General features: G+C 58.4%; 1 pseudogene; it reads right to left on the reverse strand.

Moving 5' to 3' along the window:
- Positions 1-4512: 4512 nt before the first annotated feature.
- Positions 4513-11024, reverse strand: LOC149272931 (FHF complex subunit HOOK-interacting protein 1B-like; annotated as a pseudogene).
- Positions 11025-11465: the final 441 nt, after the last annotated feature.

Genomic DNA, 11465 nt, shown 5'->3' on the forward strand with positions numbered 1-11465 from the left:
TACGACCTACGTCTGCTCCTCATACGGAACTCGGAACCCGTGGGGCTCCGCGCTGCAAGAAGGTCAAACAAAACAGTGTTAATGTGAGTGAAGAGCGCAGAACAGCAACCATTCCAACGGCACCGTTCTAAAAACATTCTAACTCGACCCAATATAAAGACGTTCTATGAATTCTAACCTGACGTTCTATGGTTCTATAATGTGCAGACACATTATAAAGATGTCCTCTGTGTTCTAAGCAGACACATTATAAAGATGTCCTCTGGGTTCTAAGCAGACACATTATAAAGACGTTCTCAGGGTTCTAGGCCGATACATTATAAAGACGTTCTCAGGGTTCTAGGCCGATACATTATAAAGACGTTCTCTGGGTTCTAGGCCGATACATTATAAAGACGTTCTCAGGGTTCTAGGCCGATACATTATAAAGACGTTCTCTGGGTTCTAAGCAGACGCATTATAAAGACATTCTCTGGGTTCTAAGCCGATACATTATAAAGACGTTCTCAGGGTTCTAGGCCGATACATTATAAAGACGTTCTCAGGGTTCTAGGCCGATACATTATAAAGACGTTCTCAGGGTTCTAGGCCGATACATCATAAAGACATTCTCAGGGTTCTAGGCCGATACATTATAAAGACGTTCTCAGGGTTCTAGGCCGATACATTATAAAGACGTTCTCAGGGTTCTAGGCCGATACATTATAAAGACGTTCTCAGGGTTCTAGGCCGATACATCATGAAGACGTTCTCTGGGTTCTAAGCAGACACATTACAAAGACATTCTCTGGGTTCTAAGCCGATACATTATAAAGACGTTCGGAATGCAGATTTAGTAATATGGGGTCGAGACCTAAATCCAGAACCCAATAGAACTCCGGCAGTAGAACTCTCAGCTGGTTACAGAACTATTTAGTCAGAATGCGAGGGGCTTGTTACATATATAGAGAGCAGCCAGCAGGGGCATTGTTTGGTTTCCATGGTAACTGCACCGGTATTGCTGCCTCTTTATACAGCTTTGGTTGGGGACGCAGGAGACCTTCCAACTGTGAGAAGATATAGCTGCGATATCCGATCCGCTGATCTTCCCCTCTCTCTGTATCCCGCGCATGTTTCTCAACTGCATTAACCCATTACCACTTCTGCTGGGAAGCCGTGCCACTTATCTACAGGGCCGGCCAGAGAGCGGTCTCTGCGTATTAGAGTGGTCTCTGCGTATTAGAGCGGTCTCTGTAATTAGTGTTAGTGTTATTTGTAAGCGGAGCCGCAGGCCGACATGCATTTTACATGAAGGGGGGGGGGCACGTGACTCGCACACTGAGTGGTCAGTTACTGGGGGGGGTATATGACTCGCTCACTCAGTGGTCAGTTACTGGGGGGATATATGGCTCGCACACTCAGTGGTCAGTTACTGGGGGGACATATGACTCGCTCACTCAGTGGTCAGTTACTGGGGGGATATATGACTCGCTCACTCAGTGGTCAGTTACGGGGGGCGAGACACGTGACTTGCACTGGGGGGGGTCATAACCCCCATTCTGCCCCTCATTCCAGTTTTGAGGGAATTTGACTGGAACACATTTACAGAAAGGGAGCCGAGAAAGGGTCCAGTCGGTACAGGAAATCCATACCCCCCCCAGCGGACAGATCCCTGACATTGCACCCCCCCCAGGGGGCAGATCCCTTGCTTCTAGGATTCTAGGATCAGATTAATTTCCCTTTTAAGATAAATAATTCCAGTGACCTCACGGGAGCCCCCTGTCCAAATACCCCAGACAGGGGGGCTCCCGTGAGGTCACTGGAATTATTTATCTTAAAAGGGAAATTAATCTAATCCTAGAAGCCGTGGGGCAGATAACTGCCCTTTATACCCTACCAGGGCAACTGTGCGTGAAAAGGATAGGTGTTCGCTTGTGCCCAGAGGACGAGTGCGGACAGGCCTCTCAACCAACACACAGCGATGCACGCAGAGGAGTAGTGGATACATAGGAAGGGAATGGCGGTAGAGGTATCTGTCCTGCGCTCCGGTATATGGAGGCGCTTTAGTCACTCACGTTCTCCGCGGCTGCCGTCCTCTCCTGAGTGTCACTCAGCGGCTCAGGACACGGCTGTCTCTGTCTGTCTCTCTCTTTCTCTGATGTGTTGGAGATCTGGTTGCTAACAACAACCAGCAGATCCTGTGTCCGGGAGGGAGGGGCAGGTAATGTGTGACACCGGGCAGGGGGGTGTCGGCAGGTAATGTGTGTGACAACGGGTGGGGGTCAGGTAATGTGTGACACCGGAGGGGCAGGTAACATGTGGGGGTGGAAGGTAGTGTGTGACACCGGGGGGGGGTAACATGTGAAGGGAGGGATCAAAGGCAGGCCGTTGGGGGGGGTACAGGCGGCACAGGCAGGCCGTTGGGGGGGGTACAGGCAGGCCGTTGGGGGGGGTACAGGCGGCACAGGCAGGCCCCGTTGGGGGGTACAGGCGGCACAGGCAGGCCGTTGGGGGGGGTACAGGCGGCACAGGCAGGCCGTTGGGGGGGGGGGGTACAGGCGGCACAGGCAGGCCGTTTGGGGACGTTTCTCTTTCCTCCCAAGGGTCTTTTAAATATTAAGGCTTCACAGCAGAGAGACGGGCGCCCGGCGGACAGCTACTCCACGACTTGAGGAACATTCACAAGACCGGTCCCTGTTCCCACTCCATCCCAGAACTCAGGCGGACGGGGGCCAGGTACTCAGGCGGACGGGGGCCAGGTACTCAGGTGGACGGGGGCCGGGTCGGCTGCCGGATGATCCGTACGGAAATAAAGAAATATCCCTTGCATGCTGAAAACAACGTGTATTACCTGCTACCACTTGTGCTGTGAGGCTGATCCACTTACCCACTACCCTCTCAGTAAAGTAAAAGCTACTTGTATCAAATCGACCAGTTACATAGAAGCCGCAGGGGGTTGGATGTTGGCCGCCGGGGCGGGGCGGCAGATCAGAACGATCCGGAAAGAAAGGTCACACGCGGGGGCTCTTTGGGCAGGTTTTTTTATTCTCATTTGTCGGCGTCAGAGAGGACCGGAGGGGCGGGGTTTCTGATGGAGCAATTAGGACCCCGCGCCACCTCCCCGGCAGCCATGATTGTACATTACCTCCGCCGGGCCCCGTTACCGTGACATTCAGGGGCCAATCGGCTTTCTCGTGAGAAACACTGGGGGCCCGAAAGACAACAAAACACAAATAGTAAGAAATTCCCTTTTTTTAACAATCACAATAAAAATAATCGGATCGGCGCCCAATCAGGAGCGGCGATCCGGACAATGAAACGCTAACCCACATCCGATTGGTTGGGAGGGCCGGGGTCTGAGGGCCCCCCCGACACACTCCGTTTGGCAACACGAAAAACGTTTAAAAAAACAAAAATTAACATGTGCAAAAGTGGGGCGAGCCGAACGGAACCGCGGAGGACCCCCCCAGTACCGCCCCTCCCCCACGCAGGTACCGCACCTACTCCCCCGCCGGTACCGCAGAGCAAACCCCCTCCCCCCGCCGATATATAAGAATCTCATACATTTAAAATCATTCAGACCCAAAGAACAATAAAATGCGATTCTTTCCCTCGTTTCTTGAGGCCAATAAAGTCATTTAAAGCAAAACCGTTAAATAAATGTTTTGGGCCGACAACCCGCTGAGATGGTAACATGTAAAACATCGAAATGCGGGGAAGGCAGGAATTCCTAATCCTTCTAGATTGTAAACTCCTACGAGCAAAGCCCGCCAAGCCCCGTTTCTGCCACTAGTTCCTGCCCCAGGCACAAAATTAGACGGGGCCTGTAGTTACAGTGCACCGACTCCCAGAGGGGGCTGCAGGGCTATTATATTGCATTTGCCCCCCCCGAAAGCCGTTGCGGGGTAATTAGGATTAAAAGTGACCCGCTGGATTAAAAGCAGCCAATAAATAAAGTGATTAAAAGCAGCCAATCAGAATTAAAGAGATACAAACAAAACATGAACAGGGGCCCCTGTATGGCGAGCAGAGGGGCCCCTCATGAGTTATACCCCCACCAAGACAGATAACAGCCCCAGGCCGGGGTATAAGGGCCGGGGCTGGGTACTGCAAATCCCCCCGCGTCATAACGTGAGCTCTTCCGGCACGTATATAAATATATATATACAGATATATACAGGGCCCCCGGTAGCCACGCCCCCGGAAACCCCGCCCCCTGGGGGAAACAAGTTAAAAATCGCGGCTCCTGCTGATCGTTGCGATAAAAACACGAAGGAGTCGGGGTTCCTGGCCGGGGAGCTGACACTCGCCACGTCTGGGCAGGTTTCCGTTTGCAGACAAGGTGGGCCCCGCAGGTGCGTCCGTAGTGTCGCTATGGGGCCCCCCGAGGAGCTCGGATGCAGCACCCCCCCTTCTGAAAGGTCGCAAACCGATGATTGGATGAAACCCAAGTCTCACAAATGGCCGATTCCTCGGAAAACGAATCCAAAACGGCGGCCGCGCCGCAGGCTTCCCTCGGGGGCCCCGTAGCCCTCACTCCTCGGCGGCCCCCAGCAGGTACGGGGAGGTGAGCGCGTGCTCCTGCGTTATGGCCGCCAGCTCCTTGATGAACTCGGTGAAGATGACGGCGCAGTAGACGGCGTTCTTCACCCGCAGCGCCTCGTTCTGCTTCTCCGCCGAGCTCCTGAACAGCGACGTTCCCGTCAGTGCGTGGAGGACCTGGCCGTCGCGCATGTGCTGGAACGCCATCTGTGCCGCCTGCCGCGCCCGCGTCGGGCTGTTGGTGTGCCGCAGAATCAGCTCCCCGATGGACGGCTTGCGGCTCTTTACTGGGGAGGAAAAACAAAACAGGCCCTTAGAGTGAGAGGGCAGCTTTCAGGCGTCGCCAGCTTCTCCATACGGACGAATGGAGCGTTATGTGCAAGAACCCGCCCACGAACCCTGCACCCGCCGCCCAAGACCCCGCCCCCACAACGCGACCTGCCCCCGCTCAGACACATTCTATTCATACCAAGGGCCCCAAAACACCCTGCGCTGAGCAAGTCCCAGCACCCTCGGCAGCAGAGCGAGAGGAGTCGTATAAGCAGAGCATGCGCGGCCCTGGGGTTCGGAAAAGCCCGCCGGAGGGCCTGTGGAGCGCTGGCTGGGGGTATTACCCAGGGTGTCGGAGCGGCGCAGGGCAGGAACGGAGTTCTGGGTGTCGCTCCAGTCCAGCTTCCCGCGGGCGATCAGGAACTTCTTGGCCTTGAAGAGCAGGGAAGGGAAATCGTCGCACGACGCAGCAAACGCTTCGATCTTATTCTTCACCGAGCCAAGCACCTGCGGGGGGGGGAGAAGAGCGAGGGGGAGAGAGAGAAGAGCGAGAGGGGGAGAGAGAGAGAAGAGCGAGAGGGGGAGAGAGAGAGAAGAGCGAGAGGGGGAGAGAGAGAGAAGAGCGAGAGGGGGAGAGAGAGAAGAGCGAGAGGGGGAGAGAGAAGAGCGAGAGGGGAGTGAGAGAGAGAAGAGCGAGAGGGGGAGAGAGAGAAGAGCGAGAGGGGGAGAGAGAAGAGCGAGAGGGGGAGAGAGAGAAGAGCGAGAGGGGGAGAGAGAGAAGAGCGAGAGGGGGAGAGAGAGAAGAGCGAGAGGGGGAGAGAGAGAAGAGCGAGAGGGGAGAGAGAGAAGAGCGAGAGGGGGAGAGAGAGAAGAGCGAGAGGGGGAGAGAGAGAAGAGCGAGAGGGGGAGAGAGAGAAGAGCGAGGGGGGAGAGAGAAGAGCGAGGGGGGGAGAGAGAAGAGCGAGGGGGGGGAGAGAGAAGAGCGAGGGGGGGAGAGAGAAGAGCGAGGGGGGAGAGAGAAGAGCGAGGGGGGGAGCGAGAAGAGCGAGGGGGGGAGCGAGAAGAGCGAGGGGGGAGCGAGAAGAGCGAGAGGGAGAAGGAGAGCGAGAAGGAGAGGGAGGGAGAGCGGATCAGAAACAACTGGTCAGTGCATGGCGATAGTTTGCGAGAGAACACAAAGTGTTAAACCTATAAACTGAGAGGGGGTAGTTAATCGGAGCAGCCACCCTGCAGAGGTGGTAGAGGTGATTCACACATGCACAGGATGGGCTTACGGCCCCTGAACTCTCACCTGCACGAGGGACTTGACGCTCGGCTGGAAACACCATGTTGGTGTTGAGCAGGAAGGAGCGGAGCAGCGGCTGAGGGTGATAGGCCAGCTGGGTGATGATGCCGGTGAGCAGGAAGTTGACGTACAGCGAGTTCTGTAACATGGTCTCCAGCTTGGCGAAGAGAACGGCGATGAACGGACCTGCGCGGGGAACGGATGCGTCAGGGTGGCGGGATAACCCCTCAACCCAGCCCCCCCCCGCAGTAATTACCCCCCCGGTCCCGCGAGGGCCTCACCTGTGAACGGTTGGCTGGTGCTCGTTGCCCGCAGGGGGCTGCTCAGCGCCAGGGTCAGCGAGTCCGCTCTGCTCTTCGTGGTCTCCGGGGCCCCCATCTCTCCATCGTCGTCCTCCTCGGGCGGGCTGTCCGTGTGGCCCTCGGCGGGCGGCTCGCTGGGCGTCATGGCGGCTCTCATGCTGCTCTCCATCTCCTTCAGCTCTTCCCCCAGCTTCTCGATGCTCACGTGGGAGCCGTTGATCTCGGCCGGGGCTCGGTCCAGGAGCTCGTCTATGAGACTGTCCACTGTCTCCGGGCTGTCTGTGCGCCGCGGCCCCCACGGCCCCCCATTCTCTGCTCTCGAGGACCCCTTGGCCTCCGGTGCCCGCGGCGGCTCCCTCTTGACTTTTTTCACCTCGAAGTCCTCCTCTGACCGCCCCGCCTGGGCGGCCGACCTCTGAGTGAAGGCGGGGTACGGCATGCTCATCGGCCGGAGCCCCATTAAGGAGAAGAGGGGCGCCCCCCGCAGCGCCAGCTTCCAAACGCCCTCCCTCTCCCACCCCCGCCTGCCCTCCGTTCGGCTGCTTCTCCTCCCCCTCCTCTTGCAGGCTGCGTTTCTTGGTGCGGGGGGTGACATTATGGCGACGCACGTCCCGGGTGAACGGGTGGGGGGAGAAATAGTCTGCAGACAGCGGCACCTCGTCGGGAGTGGGCGGGCGACAGGCTGCGGGGGCTCGGCTCCTCGCCGTCGTACGGGGCAGACCAGACCCGACAGCCGCGGCGCAGCGGTCGATGCCCACGCGGGCTTCCTGAAGGTACTCGAGGTAGTTGGCGTCCAGCTCCGACACCTCGTCCCAGCAGATGCCGCCGTGGCGGGGGGCTGCCGGCAGACGGGTCGTGGGGGAGAAGCTGGGGGATCGCGGGGACTGACCCTCCGGAGTGCTGCCGGGCTGGCGCATGAAGAAGCCCATGCGGGACGGCGTGGACGGCCTCGGCACGGTGTTGACAGATGAAGTGTCGATGCTGGGACTCCGTGGCCTGCGGGAAGAATACAGAGAGAGCTGGGAGAGACCCCGGCATCTGCCACGAGACCGCGGCCCCCCCAGGACAGCACGAGCCGAGAGCCCGGCCTCCCCTGCCCCCTCCTCACCTTTGGACCAGGTAGCGTGCTCCTCGTCCTTCTCCGGGGGCTGCAGGACCTCCTTCCGACAGCAGCGGGGGACGAGGGACAGGAACTTGTCGGCCGTCTTCGAGTAGAAGTCCAGATCTCTGACGGCCCTCCTCTGACTCAACATAACGTGGTTACAGGGAATCAGGTACCTGGGGAGGAAAAACGCCATTTACCGGCCAGCGGCGGATCACAGCGGCGGGGCGTCAGATCCATACTACTCCTGCGGGAAACGTCCGGCTTACGCGCAGCGGACCTGAGCGTCGGACGGGCAGCAGAGACCCCCGGGTCCGGCCTGGGGGGGGGGGGTAATTACCTGAGCACCAGCTGCAGGACGACATCTTCACAGTTCAGGTTCAGCAGAGTCCGGAAGAGAGTGAGCGAAACATGCAGAGCTGCGAGAGAGAGAGAGAGCATGAGTGCGAGTGAGTGAGGCGCGTGCGAGAGAGTGGGAGAGTGCGTGCGCCACATTCCTGCTCCCACAATGCCCTCAGACACACCGTACGCAGGGTAATAACAAGCTCCGCCCCCACCCACCCCGCCGCTTTCTTACCCGTGAGTTGCTGGCGATGCGGCTGATCAGGGTGTGCAGGATGGTGCAGTTGTCATGGCGATGCAGCAGGATAAAGCGCAGGAATGTTTTCAGCAACGTCCTCTCGCTGACGCTTCGTATGAAGAGCTCCAGATACGCCGTGCTGGCGATCATCTCCTCGATGGACGTCTGCGGGCAGAACGCAGCGTTTAGTGCGCCTACCCCGTAATACCCTAACCCAGGAACGGTGCTAACCCCCAGCTACCGCCCCCCGTGCCCATCTAACCCCCAGTATCCAACTAACCTTCCCCCCAGTGCCCAGCTACCCCCTCCCAGTATCCAACAAACCCCCCATTGCCCATCTAACCCACTCCCCCCTCACGATTGGTTGCGTTCTCACTTTGTGCAGCGCCGGCCCCATCACCGGCACCAGGAAGCCGTTGTGGATATACTCCACCAGCTGGTGTTGAACCACCGGATGTGCCACCTGCCGGGGCAAAAAGAAACATGAGCAGGGGGCAAAAGCACAGATGGGGCATCACGGAGCTCAGAGAAGACGTCGGGAAACCAGAGACACGATGACATCACCGCGGCTCCCCCGGCACATGCGCGTTACCTGCGTGACGGCGTTACAGAACTCCAAGGAGTTCATGAAGAGAACGATGGAGGAGACGCCGGCCCAGTCGTCCCTGCGCAGGAAGTGCCAGTCATCCCCGCGCACCTCGATCTTCCGCGGCAGCGTGGAGTACAGAGCGCTCAGCCCCGTCGCCAGGATCTGCGGACGACACGGGGTTAAGAGGACGGATGGGGTGCACGCTCCGCTCATTGACTACCATAGCCGAGTGTGCGTCGGGCCCCCCGGGAGCACGGCAGGGGCCCCCGGGGCTGTTTTAGGTGGCAGCGCAGGCACGGCGCCAGCTCATGACCGGCAGCCGGCCCCAGGGCAGGGAGAGGCACATTCCAGGGCTCTGGCTCACAGCTGCTGGCATGCTGGTTACAGGGCCCCGAGCCAGCAGGGCCCGCTCACGAGACAGCGCATGTTCTGGATTAACCCATGCCTTGCCACTGGGGAAGCCTACAGCTATATTTAGTATAACTCCCAGGATGCGCTACTGTGTAGAAACAAATACAGATTATTCTATAGGCACCACCAACAGCATATAAACTGATACAGATTATTCCAGGGGCGTCCAACTGGCGGCCCTCCAGCTGCTGCAGGACTACATCTCCCATAATGCCCTTTCAGCTAAGTGTTTGGCAGAGGAGTATGGGAGATGTAGTCCTGCAGCAGCTGGAGGGCCGCAGGTTGGACAACCTTGGATTATTCTATAGGCACGCGATCCGCGTATAAACAGATTATTCTATAGGCACGCGATCCGCGTATAAACAGATTATTCTATAGGCACCGCCAACAGCGTATATACAGATATACAGATTATTCTATAAACACGAGGATCCGCATATAAACAGATACAGATTATTCTATAGGGGGCGCAATCCGCGTATAAACGGATACAGATTATTCTATAGGGGGGCGCGATCCGCGTATAAACAGATACAGATTATTCTATAGGGGGCGCAATCCGCGTATAAACGGATACAGATTATTCTATAGGGGGCGCGATCCGCGTATAAACGGATACAGATTATTCTATAGGGGCGCGACCCGCGTATAAATGGATACAGATTATTCTATAGGGGGCGCGATCCGCGTATAAACTGAGAGATTAATCTATAGGGGGTGTAATATGCGTATAAACGGATACAGATTATTCTATAGGGGGCGCAATCTGCGTATAAATGGATACAGATTATTCTATAGGGGGCGCGATCCGCGTATAAATGGATACAGATTATTCTATAGGGGGCGCGATCCGCGTATAAACGGAGAGATTATTCTATAGGGGGCGCGATCCGCGTATAAACGGAGAGATTATTCTATAGGGGGCGCTCCCTCACCGGGCAGAAGAAGGAGTTCTCGGTGATGTACTTGGCCATGGTCGGGTTGCTCGAAGACATCGCCATGATGAGGAGCAGAGCGTCGCGGGCCTGCTGCCCGATTACCCCCTCGTGGTGAATGAAGGGCACCAGAAGCGAGAAGATGAGGAGGTTGGCGGCCCCGTCTCGGCCCACCGGCTCCAGGAAGAAGAGCTCCAGCGTGGAGGGCTCCCGCGCCAGCGTCACGCACAGCTGGTTCAGCAGCAGCACCAGGTTATTCTCCAGCACGGGGGCCGCCGGCCCCGGGGAGAACGTGCCCAGGAGGGTGACGAGCGGCCGCAGTACCGGCTGGTACCGGAGCAGGGGCTGCCGGGATTGGCTGATCAGCATCTCATAGAGCTTCAGCTGCTCCACCTGCAGAGGGAGACGGAGAGTCGCGTGACGTGTACACCGGCATGCGGCAGCAAAGGGGTTAAATGGGGGGGGCAGAGCACGGGGGGGGGCAGAGCACGCGGGGGTGCTTCCGGGGGTCCTTACCTTCTTATCTTCCGTGAAGTCCCGCTGTAAATGCCACCGAAGTATTCTCTCCAGGATGCCCTCGGATGCCATGTACCCCAGAATGGGCCCCGGGCCCTCCCCATCCCGGGGCTGCTCCTCGGCCAGGAGGCTCACCATCTGATAGGTGTTATTGCGCACGCAGCTCAGGTCGTCGGGGGTCACCGCGTCAGACGAGGATCCGTGGCTTTCCAAGATCCGAAGAACCTGTTAGAGAGGAACAGCGGTGAGCGTCCGGCCCGCCGGGGGCCTCGCCTTCTGGGGGTCCGTACACCCACCCCCTTTTGCCCCGCGCAGCCCCTCCACCCATTTGCCCCGCGCAGCCCCCCCCCATCCCATTGCCCCGCGCAGTCTGATGGCACTCACCTGGGACCAGTGGTTCTTGAAGACCATGAGGCAGGTTTCGGGGTCCGCGGTGACGGGGGGCTGGGGGTTGGCATTGCGCCCAGACTTAGTGGCCGCCCCGCGGGGGTTCAGCTTGCTGAGCCAGCTCATCGTGGCCTAGCGCTGTCGGCTTTGGTGCTGGGATCGGCTGGACGGGGAAGGGGGCTCATCGGGGGGCTCGGCTGCTCATCCAGTCTGTAGGTCCGGCTGCGCCATGCTGATCCCGAGCTCTGCGGAGCGGAGAGAGGGGGGAGGAGAGAGAGAGGGGGGGAGGAGAGAGAGAGGGGGGGAGGAGAGAGAGAGGGGGAGAGAGAGAGAGGGGGAGAGAGAGAGAGGGGGAGAGAGAGAGAGAGAGAGAGGGGGGGAGGAGAGAGAGAGGGGGGGAGAGAGAGAGAGGGGGGGGAGAGAGAGAGAGGGGGGGGAGAGAGAGAGGGGGGGGGGAGAGTGAGGGGGGGGGGAGAGAGAGGGGGGGGAGAGAGAGGGGGGGGAGAGAGAGAGGGGGGGAGAGAGAGAGAGGGGGGGAGAGAGAGAGAGGGGAGAGAGAGAGAGAGG

The sequence above is a fragment of the Sceloporus occidentalis genome, unplaced genomic scaffold, assembly GCF_023333645.1.
Source record: "Sceloporus occidentalis isolate IW3139 unplaced genomic scaffold, rSceOcc1.0.p SCAF_403, whole genome shotgun sequence".
Lineage (NCBI taxonomy): Eukaryota > Metazoa > Chordata > Lepidosauria > Squamata > Phrynosomatidae > Sceloporus > Sceloporus occidentalis.